Source organism: Panulirus ornatus, chromosome 4 (assembly GCF_036320965.1).
Source record: "Panulirus ornatus isolate Po-2019 chromosome 4, ASM3632096v1, whole genome shotgun sequence".
NCBI lineage: Eukaryota > Metazoa > Arthropoda > Malacostraca > Decapoda > Palinuridae > Panulirus > Panulirus ornatus.
The window spans coordinates 53,703,005-53,719,995 of NC_092227.1; the positions used below are offsets into that span (position 1 = coordinate 53,703,005).

At 40.3% G+C, this 16,991-nt stretch overlaps 1 protein-coding gene across 5 annotated transcripts in view; it reads left to right on the forward strand.

Annotated features, from left to right (window-relative positions):
• The window catches only part of LOC139766248 (uncharacterized), a 345,965-nt gene that overhangs the window by 144,629 nt on the left and 184,345 nt on the right, over window positions 1–16,991 (forward strand). The window contains exon 1 of one of the 5 annotated variants that reach the window (XM_071694655.1): window positions 350–552. The exons of 3 other annotated variants lie outside the window; for them this stretch is intronic. The gene's annotated coding sequence lies outside the window, so the exon portion shown is untranslated. Of the gene's footprint in view, window positions 1–349; window positions 553–16,991 lie in introns of those variants that run through there. One more of the 5 variants, XM_071694673.1, reaches the window with a different exon arrangement.

The window sequence follows — 16,991 nt, forward strand, 5'->3', positions numbered from 1 at the left end:
GATATCTCGTCTTGCAATGTGAAAACTAGACCCAAAAAGAGACGTTGGTGTGACTAGTCCCCATTCTGGCCAGCAAGAAACTATCAAAAGGAACATTTAACCCACTCAAGACTATATACTGCCCCGCGGGTGTTGTATACTAGCTAACTGCCCTTGGGATATTGAACACTGTCACTACAGCGTATCTGACACTTGTAGAGGACGGGCTGTCATAAGCTTGCCGACGGGAGAGTTTTGTGGGTCACGCACTTGTTGTCGGAGGCGCGGCCATGTGATCCAGATGATCAGCTGGAGACCCCGCTCGGCTCCAAGCGCTACTCGCCAGTGCACCGCTTGGACCCGGGCCGGCCTGCTGGGAATATAGCGTCACTCCCGGTGTGTGTTGTGTGCTGGACCAGTGCGCTGTGTTGTGCTGCAGGAATGGATAGCAGTGGTGCAAGACCTTCGCTTTTCTCGTGATAGACAGGGGATGGGATTAATATGTAGGGTGAACGCCCCCTTCTACACGACGGGGCCATAGTCTACCCCTGAGGTGAGGCGTCCACGTGATACGTAAGTACGGATAGAGAGAAGAAGAGAGAGAGAGAGAGAGAGAGAGGTTGGGGTGTAGATAAAGAGGCTCTGTAGCTATTTCATCAACGAAGTTTAAAGCTGTGCTCTCAGATGTTATAACGATCGAACGCGATGCATCGTTCAAACAAAAGCGATGAAAGATCAATCGCATCTTGACGAAATATGTAGTTAGCACATTTGATGTCCGGTTGTGTATAGTATGGGCAATTTCTTGCCTGCTCTGCTTCTCTGCTGAACAGCAAAAATGTTTTGGATTTCTTGAAAATCATAAGGACACGTATAAGGCCCAGAACTATAGGAGCGCATACATACACACACAGTCAGGCACGTGATGTGGCGAGACACGTTGTCCAGGAAATCATCCACTAGAATGTGTGTTTCTAGAGGAGGAGGATTGTTTCCAGAAACAGCGAGGCATGACATACTCTGAGATAGGACTCTGTGCCTTAGAGAGGCTTTGAAAGATAATATGCCTTTTGTACTTAATTAGGAAAGTGATACATGAGAGATAAATCAGATCTGTATATTTCTTAAAGCAGTGAAAGATTAGTGACCGACTTCAGTCCTCTACACATCCAGGGACTGTAGATTAGGTCTGCACGTCTGTAGGTATACACAGTTAGAGAGATGACAGACCGACTTAGTCCTGTATATAGCTAAGGATAGCGAATCACGCTTATACGTTTGTACAGTGAAACATAAGCAACTGATGTAGGTCTATAAGTGTCTGTAGGCAGAGACGTGAAACAAGTTAGGCTTGTATGTTTCTAGGTGCAGTCAGAAATGAGAAGTTTGGAAAGAAAAGAATAAACAGTTTACTTGCCTTTCTGTCTCGTGAGAGACATTAGTTGGTGAAAGATGACCCATAGAAACGGCAGTTTAAAATAACTTGTACGAAATAATTACAGTAAAAAGAGACTAGCTAACGGCACAGAATAATGAAAATAGGAAACAGAATTATCAGATACTACGTCTTGACCTTGCACCTGACATTTAAAGGTCAGGTAATGGGCCAAGCCATAATACCTAGGGATTAGTTATATCATAACTCTCAAAGTTCCCAAAAAAGGACCGCATAAAATGAACCAATATGTGAATGAATTGCGGTATAAGAGCGGGGAATTAGATGGCATTGTAAAATAAGACGTTGATACTAGATAATCAGGAGGTACCAGTATACTGGTCAGTGTGGGACGATGGTGAGGAGAGAGATGCAGTATAGGAGCAGTGGTGGTCATGGTGGCGGGTCAACGACCGGGTGGGTTGTCCCCCTCCTTGGGCGTGAGCGTTCCTCGTATATTCCTGCTATACACACCCTGCCATCACGCCTTCTCCGTACATACCCTACTCTACAGACCTTCCCACTCTCCATCCTTCACTACATTTGCCCACACCTCTATCAGAGGTGCGTTAACCCATCTGCCGTACATTAGTCTTATTTTTCATCCTCTCAGACTCCCTCCCAGCGTACAAACCTAACATGATTTACCACACTTTACCCTTGTCTCTCTCTTCCCAACACAGTTCCAATCGTCTGGAATGCTCTTTCCCTCCCTCACTCTCCCTTCTTATAGTCTCTTACCACCTTCTTCTCTTCCTCTTCTTCTTCATCTCGTCTCTCCATGGCTCTTCCTGATTTCCTAGTGCCTACTCAAGTGGAAAAATCGACTGGCTGCCAGTGGAAGAAATTTGGTGTACCAAAGCAAAAACAAGTCAGTGGGTCACATGAGAGAGCAAGACAAAGGAGCCGAGGTTCTGTGACCCTGAAGTTTTCCAGGAATAGGTAGAGCAAATGTTTTGATACGTTCTGCAATGGGAATAGGAATTAGGTTCTTGCAAACTCGCTCTTTACCCCTTTGTTGTTAACGCCCTCTCCACCCCTCCACCTGTATCAAAGCGTTCCCATCCCCGTGCCAACAGCTCCCCCCCTCCCCAACATACGTGTTCATGCCCCCACCCCCTCCCTCCCTTCCGAACCCCGTGCAGACACCCTGCCCACACCCGTGCGTATATCCCCTCCCTCCCCACCCTTGTGCCGTCATCCTCCACACACGCCCATGCTAACATACTTTTCTCTCTCCTCTCCCATGCCAGCACCCACACAATTTGTACGTCATTTATTTAGAGAATACGATAGTTAGACAATGATATAAAAACTGGAAACTCTGCATGGGAATACGTATGAATGAGTGTATCCCCTTTTAGCCATCTTGCCATATTTCATTTTACGTAAGTCTTTCTCCACCTCTTCTTTCATCACCAAATCACTTCCCATGAATCCCTCACTTCGTATACCACACCGACCCAAACATCATCATATCGTTAGCCATATCAACATTACTTAAGATACTACATCTCTTCCTCATTTCGGCAATACATGTTACCACTTTCCTATTTGCTCCCTTCACCGATGTTTCCATTTGTTCTTTTGTTTTCCCACACAATTAACCTCCTTCCAAAATATCACATTCTCTTTGAAGTTTACCAATACTCGCTCTCCCCAACTCTCATTTGCCCTCTTTTTCAGCCCCTGCTCCTTCCTCTTGACCTCCAGCCGATTTCTCTTGTGTATCTCCCAATAAATTGCACTCTTTTCTTGTAAGTACTGCCCATATACCTCTCATTTCTCCTTCGCCAACAGCTTCACTCCGTCATCCCACCACTCGCTACCTTTTCTAATCTTCCCCCCTTCCATCCTACGGATGCTACACGCATCCCTCTTACGCGCAGGCTACTCTCGTTTACTATCACTTGTTGCCATTCTACACTCGATCTCTCCTGGTATTTCTTCACACAAGTGTTTTTCCGAGCTCATTTACTCTCACCACTCTTCTACACCCATAACGATCCCTCTTTTCCGACACCCTCCTCAAATCTTCACCGTAGCCCCAACCAGCTGCCACTCTCAGCATATTCACATCCAAAATCTCTCTTATGCACGCCTGTCAATTTGCATTTGATCCGATAGTACACACCGACAGTCTTTCCATACACATACGTATATTTGTGTATGCTCCTCTTTTTTAAACCAAGTATTCCCAATCACCGGTCCTTTTCTGCACACGATTTCACAAGCTGTTTGCCACTTCCATTCGCTCTAATGAATGCCCCACAATCCCCAACAATACCTTCTACTCCCACATTACTTACCTTCACATTTGAATGACCGATCACTAAGACCCGGCCCAGTGCATGTAGTGGATGCCACTTTGTTAAAACCATCTGCTCCGAGTTGTCCAGAAAGATTCATCAATGCTAATATCAATATAAAGAAAGGTAATGAGATTCATATAACTAAGCAGACAAGAATAATAAGTTGTGATTTTGGTCAATGTTAATTACTTATCAAAAATGAATAATCTTTGAAGTGATGACACGACATACTAGAAGTTAATTCTTACTTTAGTAAGGAACTGGAGTTGTTGAAAGTGTATGATTCTCTCATCAGAAGATGTTTCTCATTATCCCCTTCATTGCCGTATATGTATAGACCTGTTTCTTTATTAAGCCCACTAGTCGGTAAGATATCAAATTCAAGTATCACGGAGAATGTAGATTTAGTTAAACTTAATATCAACGTTGATGACCTCGTAGAATATTTAGCTGATGTCTTAGATAATCTTGATTTACCTGTTTCAAATTCTGTATTTATTGAATTGATTTCAGTTTAATGTTGAATATTATGCTCAGAAATTTGGTATGGCGATGGGTAACCCTCTTTCACTTGTATCAAGTAACTTTACATGGAATTTTTTGAAACAAAATTACTAAGGGATATCTTACTATCTGAGGCAATTTGGTTTAGGTATGTTGATGTTCTTTGTGTTTGGCCAACAAACGAAAATCTGATAACATTTCTGCTTTTACTTAACAATTTAGTTCCTTCTATCAACTTTACTATGGAAGTGGAAAATATTTATGTTACCATTTTTAGATTGCATGATCCATAGGGATAGAAACATGGTTAAAGTTGAGCATGTACAGAGGTAAATTATCATCATTCCAGGCGATGTTCCTTAGGGCATTACGTATATGCGGCCCAGAATTTATTGATGTTTTGAGAAGATATGTTTTATTGGATCCAAGTTAAAGTATCCTAGATCTTTCATTGATAAATCCCTTAAGTTGGCAAAAAAAAAGTTTTTTTTTTTTTTAGAGTTAAACCTCCCTTTCAGTGATAATCTTACATTACTTCCCAGGTTGCTTAGATCCTTTAATGTAAATGTAGCCTTCATCAATAACATACTATAAAGAATATCTTGATCAAAACTCGTCATAAAATTCTGCGGGATGTGTACACAGAATGCCTTTTAAAAGCTGTAATATGTTTTGTTGCACTAACTGGTAAGGATCTTTATGTTAGACTTAAGCAACGTGAATATAGTATAAGAACAGAACAAGAATCAAATGCTTTGTTTAATCATGTTAGAAACTATGAATTGTATTGGCTGGAGTAACTTTAATTTAGTTATCTAACTCTTTTACCACGAGAAGTATCATTAAATCTTCTATTTCTAAATATACAAAGAATTGTAACATTAATACTAGTAAAGGTCTGTGTAAACGTGATAGCTTTGCCGTAGACAAAATTTGTAAATAGTTCCCTCTCCTGACCGTATAGTACAAATATCTTATGAAAGGCGTGATGCCAGTCCCGAATACCCCCAACCAAAGCACAAATACCACCATCCGGTAACGCTTGTTTACCAGTGGCGTCGTAGCTACGTTTCATCTTTGTATATCAAGTGACTGTTCTACGTCCTCTATCTCATTTATGCATCTACCCTTAACGATGTGATCATTACACGAAAGTTCAGTTGGGAACTTATCGTGTTTCATTTTCCTCGTGATTATGTGCATATACTAAATCACGCGCACCACTGTGACCTCGTGCAATATATATTTATCTATTTTTGTTATACCTAGTCGCTGTCTCCCGTGTCAGCGACGTAGCGCAAGGAAACAGACGAAAGAATGGCCCAACCCACCCACATACACATGTATATAGATAATCGCATACACATGCCTATACATTACAACATATACATACATATACATACACAGAAATATACATATATACACATGAACATATTCATAATTGCTGCCTTCATCCATTCTCTTCGCCACTCCGCCATACATGAAATGACACCCTCCCCCCCCTCCCCTCCCCTCCCCTCCCCTAGCAGGCGCGCGCGAGGTAGCGCTAGGAAAAGACAACAAAGTCACATTCGTTCACACTCGGTCTATTGCTGTCATGTATAATGCACCGAAACCACAGCTCCCTTTCCACATCCAGGCCTCACATAACTTTCCATGGTTTACCCCAGACACTTCACATCCCCTTGTTCAAGCCATTGACAGCACGTCGACCCCGGTATACCACATCGTTCCAATTTACTCTATTCCCTTCTCTCCTTTCTCCCTCCTGTATGTTCAGGCCCAGATCGCTCAAAATATTTTTCACTTCGTCCTTCCACCTCAAATTTGGTCTCCCACTTCTCGTTCCCTCCACCACTGACACATATATCCTCTTTGTCAATCTTTTCTCACTCATTCTCTCCATGTGACCAAACCATTTCAATACACCCTCTTCTGCTATCTCAACCACACACTTTTTATTACCACACATTTCTCTTACCCTTTAATTATTTACTCGATCAAACCACCTCACACCACATATTGTCCTCAAGCAGTTCATTTCTAACACATCCACCCTCCTCCGCACAACCCTATCTATAGCCCATGCCTCGCAACCATATAACATTGTTGGAACAACTATTCCTTCAAACATACCCATTTTTGCTCTCCTGTGACTCACTTCCGCTTCCATGGTTCTATCCCCTGCTAAGTCCACTCCCAGATATCTAAAACACTTCACTTCCTCCAGTTTTTCTCTTCAAATTTAACTCCCTAGTAACTTGTCCCTCAGTCCTAATAACCTTGCTCTTATTCACATTTACTCTTAGCTTTCTTCTTTCACACACTTTACCAAACTCAGCCACCAGCTTCTGTAGTTTCTCACACGAATCAGCCACCAGCAATGTGTCATCAGCGAACAACAACTGACTCACTTCCCAAACCTTTTCATCCACAACAGACTGCAAACTTGCCCCTCTCTGCAAAACTCTTGCATTCACCTCCCTAAAAACCCCATCCATAAACAAATCAAAAAACCATGGAGACATCACGCACCCCTGCCGCAAACCGACATTCACTGGGAACCAATCACTTTCCTCTCTTCCTACTCTTGCACATGCCTTACATCCTTGATAAAAACTTTTCACTGCTTCTAGCAACTTGCCTCATACCAAATACTCTTAATACCTTCCACAGAGCATCTCTATCATTTCTGTTATATGCCTTCTCCAGATCCATAAATGCTACATACAAATCCATCTGTTTTTCTAAGTGTTTTTCACATACACTCTTCAAAGCAAACACCTGATCCGCGCATCCTTTACCACTTCTGAAACCACATTGCTCTTCCCCACTATAATGCTTTGTATATGCCTTCACCCTCTCAATCAATATCCTCCCATATAATTTCCCAGGAATACTCAACAAACTTATACCTCTATAATCTGAACACTCACCTTTATCCCCTTTGCCTTTGTACAGTGGCACTTTGCATGCATTCCTCCAATCCTCAGGCACTTCACCATGAACCATACATACATCAAATATCCTTACCAACCAGTCAACACAATCACCCACTTTTTTAATAAATTCCACTGCAATACCATCCAAACCTGCCGTCTTGCCGACTTTCATCTGCAAAGCTTCCACTACCTCTTCTCTGTTTACCAAACCATTCTCCCTGACTCTCTCACTTCGCACACCACCTCGACCAAAACACCCTATATCTGCCACTCTGTCATCTAGCACATTCAACTAACCTTCAAAATACTCACTCCATCTCCTTCTCACTTCACCACTACTCATTACCTCCTCATTAGCCCCCTTCACCGATGTTCCCATTTGCTCTCTTGTCTTACGCACTTTATTTACCTCCTTCCAAAACATCTTTTTATTCTCCCTAAAATCTAATGATACTCTCTCACCCCAGCTCTCATTTGCCCTCTTTTTCACCTCTTGTACCTTTCTCTTAAACTCCTGCCTCTTTCTTTTATACATCTCCCAGTCATTCGCACTACTTCCCTTCGACATTACTCCAGTTAGGATGAACGCAGCAAACATACATCTCAACAGACACACAAGATGCGTTACTGCCTTCTTTGAAAAAGTCGATGAGAAGGCCTTCAATACTGTCTGGCATGAAGGCTTTATATACAGAAAAGGCTCGAGTTTAATCTTCACTGACCCTCAGTAAAACGTTTGTACGATTACGTGAGTAATTAAAACAGAGTCAGATTACTTCCTCTTCAGTTCTGGTGTTCTCCAAGGATCCGAATTCGTCATCCACACTAAAACAATTATCCGACTCTGACTAAAAAAAACGCTGACGACGTTGTTCATCTTGTCACTCAAAAAGTTCAGAAGGAGATTGACCACGTCTCGTTATGGGAGCAAAAATGGAGACTAAATCTATCCCTGAAAAATCCTGCATCTATAAGTTCAATGGTTGAGACAGACTACGTTTACGTACACACATTATCAGCGCTTCCCCTTCATCCCCGTTACCCCTCATACACACTGTGATCGGCCTAAACTATATCAAAATTAGAAAAATGAACCGCCACATCAATTGGACGTGGCTGTTGCAAGAGCGGGGATCGATGTCCTGTACAAATTCAGAAGTGTAATTGCATTATAACAAAGATACACTTGTAGAAAGCTATCATTAGTCCATTGATAACATACGACCCCGCTGTGTCAAAGCTCACTGTAAAAACTAACTTGCGAATCCTACAGATGATTCAGAATAAAACATTGTGCTGGATATCTTATATAGACTGGTCTGCTTTCATCGGAATAGCAAAACTCCACGAGAGGGCTAACATCCCCAACACTAAATATTCACTGGCGATACCTTACTGATAGGCATGAATCACGTTTTCATCCTCATCGTGACTCCTGGACGAGATTCTCCAATAATCTCCTCGGGATTGATAACACAAATAACGTCATAATTAGACCTACCACCACGAACTACTCGAACACAGTTTTAAAAAAGAGAGAAACACTATTGTCAGTTCCAAAAACTATACGACGACCAAATCTTGGTCAGGATGTCGAGTGACTAGCATCAAGAAGGTGAGCAACCTCCACATGTATATCTCCCTCATGCACATTACCTGACACCTGTATTAGTCAATAACCTTAATATCATAATCTCCATTCCTAAAAGAAAAGTAATGCAAAAAAGGACTAGAATATCCCCTATAAAAATGTTTGATAAAAGGAATAAGGAAAAAAGTATCCATCCTGGCTTAGTCATTTAAGCAAATAGAAGAGATGATGGATAAGATGTCGTGTTTGTTTGATGAAATACTGAGGACTAATGTCGTTAATAAGGCGGGTCTGGAGAAATGGTTAAGTAAAAAGGGCTAACCCAGTAATGTGCCAGAGACAAAGAGGCAAGGACAAATCATACACGTATAGATTTTCGTGTGTAACTGAAAATACAGATTATATCATCGTTCTACATCTTTTATCACTTTATCAAAATCATTAATGATGTGGAATGAAAGCTATATAATTACTCTTAAACAGATGAAGATAAATAAGGGAGAGAGAAATATACACCGAAGGTAAGTGTAACAGAGGGTAAAACGAGGAAGACAGAAAGTGGACAGGTTTAAAGTAAGGCAGTGTACATAATCAGGTTTTACTCGAAATAAACGAGGCAGAAAATGTACGCATCATGCTCCTGCGTCGCTCAGCTTTGAAGTAAGGTGTCATGTAAACAATAAAGAAATTATCCAACGGAAAATTAGTTTAGAGAGATTTGTTATTCACTATTAAATAAAACTTTACCCATTAAGAGAGAAAATAATTTTAGAAAAGCATATTACGTATTTGGGAAATAAAAGCCATGATGGTTTAATCTCTCGGGTGATATTCCGTGGGAAAAGATTCGCATAAGAAAGTAAAGGATATAAGATTCTTTTATCTGAAAGCTGTCGTTCAGCATTTGATTGTGGATCTTCTGCAATAGACTGTCTGGAGATGTATGCGTTCTGTGTGCAATGGGAATATCTGAGGCGCCGGGTAAAATCGTGTAGATTTTGGATAGAATATACGAGAAGAAATGGGGCGACTTGGTTGACTGAAAATGTGAAATACAAAGATGAATTGCGGGAAATGAATGATATCTAGGAAAGCAAATGGTTACAGATTCGGCGACAGGCATGACGCATAAGATCTAGACGGGAGATTGCAATTGAAGCAGTAAAGTTTGATGTAGAGACGAAGTAAAATATAAAAGCATACGCCAATACGTATGGTAAACCAAAAAGCATTTATTATTATATTGCAATACACGAGCTTAAAACATGATTATACGATAGAAATGATGTAAACTATTCCCGAGCAAATAATTCTTTTGTGTGTGTGTGTGTGCGTGTATATATATATATATATATATATATATATATATATATATATATATATATATGCCTAAAACCGCGGGAAAAATGAAACGCGATAAGTTTCCAAGTGCGCTTTCGTGTAATGATCACAACGTCAAGGGAGATACAAGGATGAAATAGAAGGCGTAGAACCATAGAACAGTCGGTTGATGTAAGGAAGAGATACAATTGGTAAACAAGTGCTACCGAATGTTGGTATACGGATTGATGGTGTTCGGGTCTGTCATCATGCCTGTTATATAATCATTATGTAGACAGGAAAGAGAATTCTTCACAAATTTTGCCTACGACAGAGCTACCAACTTTGTATAAACCTTTACTTATATTAATTTCACAGTTCTTTGTGCATTTGATGATAGAATATTCAGTGATATTTCTCGTGGGAAAGCAGTTAAACTTAATAACTGGATTAGCGTTACTCCAATCGGTACCATGTTCATAGTTTTTTACATGATTAAACAAAGCATTTGATTTTTGTCCTGTTATCATACTATCTTTATGACACTTAAGTCTAACATAAAGAAACTTATCAATCTGCCCAACAAAAAAGCATATTACAATTTTTACAGGGGATTCTGTAAACAGAGCCCGCAGAATTTTCTAGTGAGTTTTTGATTAAGATTCTCGCCATAGTATCATCAATGCTGAAGGCTACATTTACATTAAAAGATTTAAACAACCTGGGTAATTATGTAAAATTATCATTAAATGGACTAAAAGATTCTTATCAAGGCGAAATTTGGGTTTAATCTATAAGATGATTCTTTGTCAACTTAATGGATTTATCAATGAAAGATCTAGGATATTCTAACTTGGATCCAATGCAATATGTCTTCTCAAACTCATCGTCAAACGGGTAAGTTTTGATGTTTCTTCCTTTTTCACAGAAGTTCCAGTTGATAACCTCTTATATTTTTTGATTGATGTCTTGGATGATATTGATTTACCTTTTTTCAAATTGTGTTTATTGAACTGAGAAAATGTATAGACAGTGTATGTCAGTTTAATGGAGAATATTATGCTCAAATTTAGTATGACGATGGGGAACTCTTTCACCATTATTCATTACATGAAACTGCACTTGGCAACTGATCGTCTTTCATTTTCTTCGTGGTTTTATATTATATATATATATATATATATATATATATATATATATTCCCATGAGTCACGGATAAATGAAACACGATAGGTAAAGAAATATAAGTCTATTTATATACAAAGAAGAGACGTAGCTAGGATGCCTTTTAGTTAACAAGTGAGTGACAAAGTCAGACAACGAACGTATCATAAACTTAATATGTGGACCAGAAGGGGAATTGTTTACAAATTTTATCATTTTATATATATTTAATGATCACATCGTCAGAGTTGATACAAGAATAAGATAGAAGACTCGGAACAGAGAGTTTATATACGAATAAGAGGTGGGGCTAAGACGCCGTTGGTAAACAAGTGTGTACCAACGGTGTCTTAGCTCCGCCACTTCTTTGTATATAAACTCACTGTTCTAAATCTTATCTTCTAACTCATTCTTGTATCTCCCCTGACGATGCGATCATTACACGGAAGTTCACTTGGAAATTTGATGTTTCATTTTCCTCGTGGTCATGAGCAAATGCTAGATCACGCGCGCCACTGTGACCTATTGTAATATATAATGGGGAGGCGATAACAAGTAGTGGTGATGTGAGAAGGAGATGGAGTGAGCATTTTGAAGGTTTGTTGAATGTGTTTGGTGATAAAGTGGCAGATATAGTGTGTTTTGGTCGAGGTGGTGTGCAAAGTGAGAGGGTTAGGGAGAATGATTTGGTAAACAGAGAAGAGGTGGTAAAAGCTTTGCGGAAGATGAAAGCCTGCAAGGCAGCGGGTCTGGATGGTACTGCAGTGGAATATATTAGAAAAGGGGGTGACTGTACTGTTGACTGGTTGGTAAGGTTATCTAATGTATGTATGACTCATGGTGAGGTGCCTTGAGGATTGGCGGAAAGCTTGCATAGTGCCATTGTACAAAAGCAAAGGGGGATAAAAGTGAGTGCTCAAATTACAGAGGTATAAGTTTGTTGAGTATTCCTGGTAAATTATATGGGAGGGTATTGATTGAGAGGGTGAAGGCATGTACAGAGCATCAGATTGGGGAAGAGCAGTGTGGTTTCAGAAGTGGTAGAGGATGTGTAAATCAAGTGTTTGCTTTGAAGAATGTAAAAGAAATACTTAGAAAAACAAATGGATTTGTATGTAGCATTTATGGATCTGGAGAAGGCATATGATAGTTTACAGAGATGCTCTGTGGAAGGTATTAAGAATATATGGTGTGGGAGGTAGGTTGTTAGAAGCAGTGAAAGGTTTTTATCGAGGATGTAAAGCATGTGTACGAGTAGGAAGAGAGGAAATTGATTGGTTCTCGGTGAATGTTGGTTTGCGGCAGGGATGCGTGATGTCTCCATGGTTGTTTAATTTGTTTATGGATGGGTTGTTAAGGAGGTGAATGCAAGAGTTTTGGAAAGAGGGGCAAGTATGCAGTCTGTTGTGGATGAAAAGGTTTGGGAAGTGAGTCAGTTGTTGTTCGCTGATGATACAGCGCTGGTGGCTGATTCGGGTGAGAAACTGCAGAAGCTGTTGCCTGAGTTTGGTAAAGTGTGTGAAAGAAGAAAGCTGAGAGTAAATGTGAATAAGATCAAGGTTATTAGGTACAGTAAGGTTGAGGGACAAGTCAATTGGGAGGTAAGTTTGAATGGAGAAAAAGTGGAGGAGGTGAAGTGCTTTAGATATCTGGGAGTGGATTTGGCAACGGATGGAACCATGGAGGCGAAAGTGAATCATAGGGTGGGGGAGGGGGCGAAAGTTCTGGGAGCGTTGAAGAATGTGTGGAAGTCGAGAACGTTATCTTGGAAAGCAAAATGGGTATGTTTGAAGGAATAGTGGTTCCAACAATGTTACATGGTTGCGAGGCATGGACTATAGATATTGTGCGGAGGAGGGTGGATGTGCTGGAAATGAGATGCTTGAGGACAATATGAAGTGTGAGGTGGTTTGATCGAGTAAGTAATGAAAGGGTAAGAGAGATGTGTGGTAATAAAAAGAGCGTAGTTGAGAGAGCAGAAGAGGGTGTTTTGAAATGGTTCGGTCACATGGAAAGAATGAGTGAGGAAAGATTGACAAAGAAGATAGATGTCAGAAGTGGAGGGAACGAGAAGTGGGAGACCAAATTGGAGGTGGAAGGATGAAGTGAAAAAGATTTTGAGTGATCGGGGCCTGATCATGCAGGAGGGTGAAAGGCGTGCAAGGAATAGAGTGAATTGGAACGATGTGGTATACCGTGATCGACGTGCTGTCAATGGATTGAACCAGGGCATGTGAAGCATCTGTGGTAAACCATGGAAAGTTTTGTGGGGCCTGGATGTGGAAAGGGAGCTGTGGTTTCGGTGCATTATACATGACAGCTAGAGACTAAGTGTGAACGAATGTGACCTTTGTTGCCTTTTCTAGCGCTACCTCGCCCACATTTGGATGGAGGGGGGGGTTATTTCATTTGTGGCGAGGTGGCGACGGGAATGAATAAAGGCAGCAAGTATGAACTATGTACATGTGTATATATGTATATGTCTGTGGGTGTATATATATGTATACGTTGAGATGTATAGGTATGTATATGTGCTGTGTGTGGACGTGTATGTATATACATGTGTATGTGGGTGGGTTGGGCCATTCTTTCGTCCGTTTCCTTGCGCTACCTGGCTGACGCGGGAGACAGCGACGAAGTATGATATATATATATATATATATATATGTATATATATATATATATATATATATATATATATGTATATATATATATATATATATATATATATATATATATATATATATATATATATATATATATATATAGCGTTAATGAGATGAGCTTGATTAGGGCATTTAGTTGCCCGTGCCGTCCCGAGTAACATAACAAAAATAGCAATGAAGTTGGACAAGTTTGTCTGAATAACTACATCCCTGGCGGACAACATTAAACATTTTATCTGCGAGGCTCAGGATCATCTAAGTCCCTCTTGTAATGTGAATGTGATCGTTATTTAGACATCTTACGGTCAGGTGCGTCGTAAGAAAAACTTGACGCACTCAAATAGGTCATCGTCTTCCGCTGTGGGCGGGGGATGACCAACACTGGCTTTCAACCCTAAAAGAGACGACAGACAGTCTTCCTGCCGTCGTACTGGTAGACAGTGAATCATTCACAATCTAGCGACCCGTCATATCCGTCTCTGGCTTGACAAAAATGCCTTCAGATTCCATTTCTACAGAATATGTCCACGAAATATGATAATCGACCATTCGATTTTTCTCCCGAGATCTTGTAATAACATCAAATATACCGTACTATAACCTGTTCTAGGCTTGCCCCCACAATCCCCCTGCTGGCCTCTGCCATTATTAGACACACATTTCCCGCATCCCCAAGCCTCAAGAGCCCGGAAGATAAAACTGAAAAGTTTGGTAACACCAGCCACACCCACCCACCATGGTACCACCCCCACACACACGCTGTCGCCGGCAGATTCCCCAGCAGACACAAGTGACCTCCGGGTACAGCGGGAAGAACTCAGTGGTCGCTAATTCGCAGAGAAAAGAACTGCAGCGTGGAAAAAAAATTATCAGACGATGTCTCCTACAGAGGTTCAGGGAGTTATTATCATTATTATTATTTTATTATTATCATTATTATTATTACTACTACTACTATCATTATCATTATTACCGTTACGTTTTTTATTACCATTTTAATAGCTATCAAGATAAGATATAGCTATGTGGCACTATCAGATTTTCAGGCGGATTTTGATTTTCATGACTGAATTTAATCCAAACTCGCTCTTATTAACTTGCTTGATGTGAAATAATAGCATCATTATGGTCAGCAACTCACTCGTAGTTGCAACCAACTGTGTGGCGGAATTCACGTTTTTTCCCCCATAGAACGTTGCTGATCAATCTCATCCTTTTTCACTTGCTCAATCTTTTTTTTTTTTCATTAAAGATAACCATGTTGAGGCATGATTCTACCCGTATCATGTCTCTGTTACAATAAGAAAATGCATTTGTATTTGCTTTCATTACATTTTACACTTGTTAATCTCTGTACACGTCTCGCTTATTTTCAGTGACTCGCAACCCACCTGTGCTATATCCGTGCTTAAAAAAATTCTATTGCATGAAATTTCAACTCAATCTGTTCATCACTGCACGCTTCTGCCTTCCACCTGCCCGTCATTACTCAAAAACCTCATACTTTACAAGTCAGATGATACCTGATTAAGTCTTTCATGTACAACTAGATATTTCTAACGGCTTTTGAAAATCAATACCGTCACTATGATCCAAATAGTCTCTATCATTTTCCGCCTCTCGAGTACATCACAATATCTTGAAACTTTAGGTCCATTCCACATGACCCACTTGTGTCTTGCACCTTATGATAATAATCACTGCATTATTTCATTCCACATGACCCACTTGTGTCTTGCACTTTATGATAATAATCACTGCATTATTTCATTCCACATGACCCACTTGTGTCTTGCACCTTATGATAATAATCACTGCATTATTTTATTCCACATAACCCACTTGTGTCTTGCACTTTATGATAATAATCACTGCATTATTTCATAGATTAATCTTATGTTTCCCTCGTAAATCACTTGTTTGCCTTTTATCTGTTACTCAAAAGATGAAACCCTTCGTGCTAACTGACTCATCTCTAAACCTCACTGTACCCGCTAACTTTACCTGAAAGGCATCATGCTCCAAATGGTCTGATGAATTTTCATTATAATCCTTTTATCATGTTTGTGCGTTATACGGATGCACTAGTGTTTGACTATGTAGTAAAGGCTAAATACATGTGTCAGTGTATTCTTGTAATAGGCTTTTGAGCATTTGTAATTTTGCTTTCTAATATGAGATGTGTTAGTTAGCCATATAACACACCTGGCTAATATGGTCCCGTATTTCTTCATTTTGTGGATGTACAAAAATGCCAAAGTAACGAATATGTGGGAAAATTGGTAATCATCATTCCTACCACTGAAGCAGAATGAAAGAAGGATGTCTACTGAGAAAACGGAACAGGAGATGTTGAATTTCACTGAAATGTAAGTTGAAGGTGGGAGGTGAATGAAGTGGAATGATATATCTTTAACCAGAAAGATTATATGTCAATGATGCTCATGATAAAATTAAATCCTCTCTGAGTCAGAGTTATCACTTATTTTTTTTTCTTTTTGTACTCTTTCCATAAACTTTGTGTACGAACGTTCATCAGATGGTTTTTGAGCTCGACTGTACGACATTTGAGCGTGACGTTCACGTCGCTGTATCCAAGAGTCGTATCGTCGTGTTCATGAGTCGTACGGTCGTGCACAAAAGGTGTATGGTCGTGCTCAGAGTGCTAAGGTACACAAACCAGCGATGAAAATCTTTTATTATTTTCATGCCTGTATCACTAGGGGTCCCCTCGGTAAACGAACTCTACCGGAGAGGGGCAAGACTCGTATCGTAAGTACGGTCGTATCGTGAGTACTGTCGTATCGTGAATACGGTCGTATCGTGAATACGGTCGTATCGTGAGTACGGTCGTATCGTAAGTACGGTCGTATCGTGAGTACGGTCGTATCGTGAATACGGTCGTATCGTAAGTACGGTCGTATCGTGAGTACGGTCGTATCGTAAGTACGGTCGTATCGTGAGTTCGGTCGTATTGTGAGTACGGTCGTATCGTGAATACGGTCGTATCGTAAGTACGGTCGTATCATGAGTACGGCTCTAGAACTAACTGCTCGGACAGGACTTTATACGAAATCA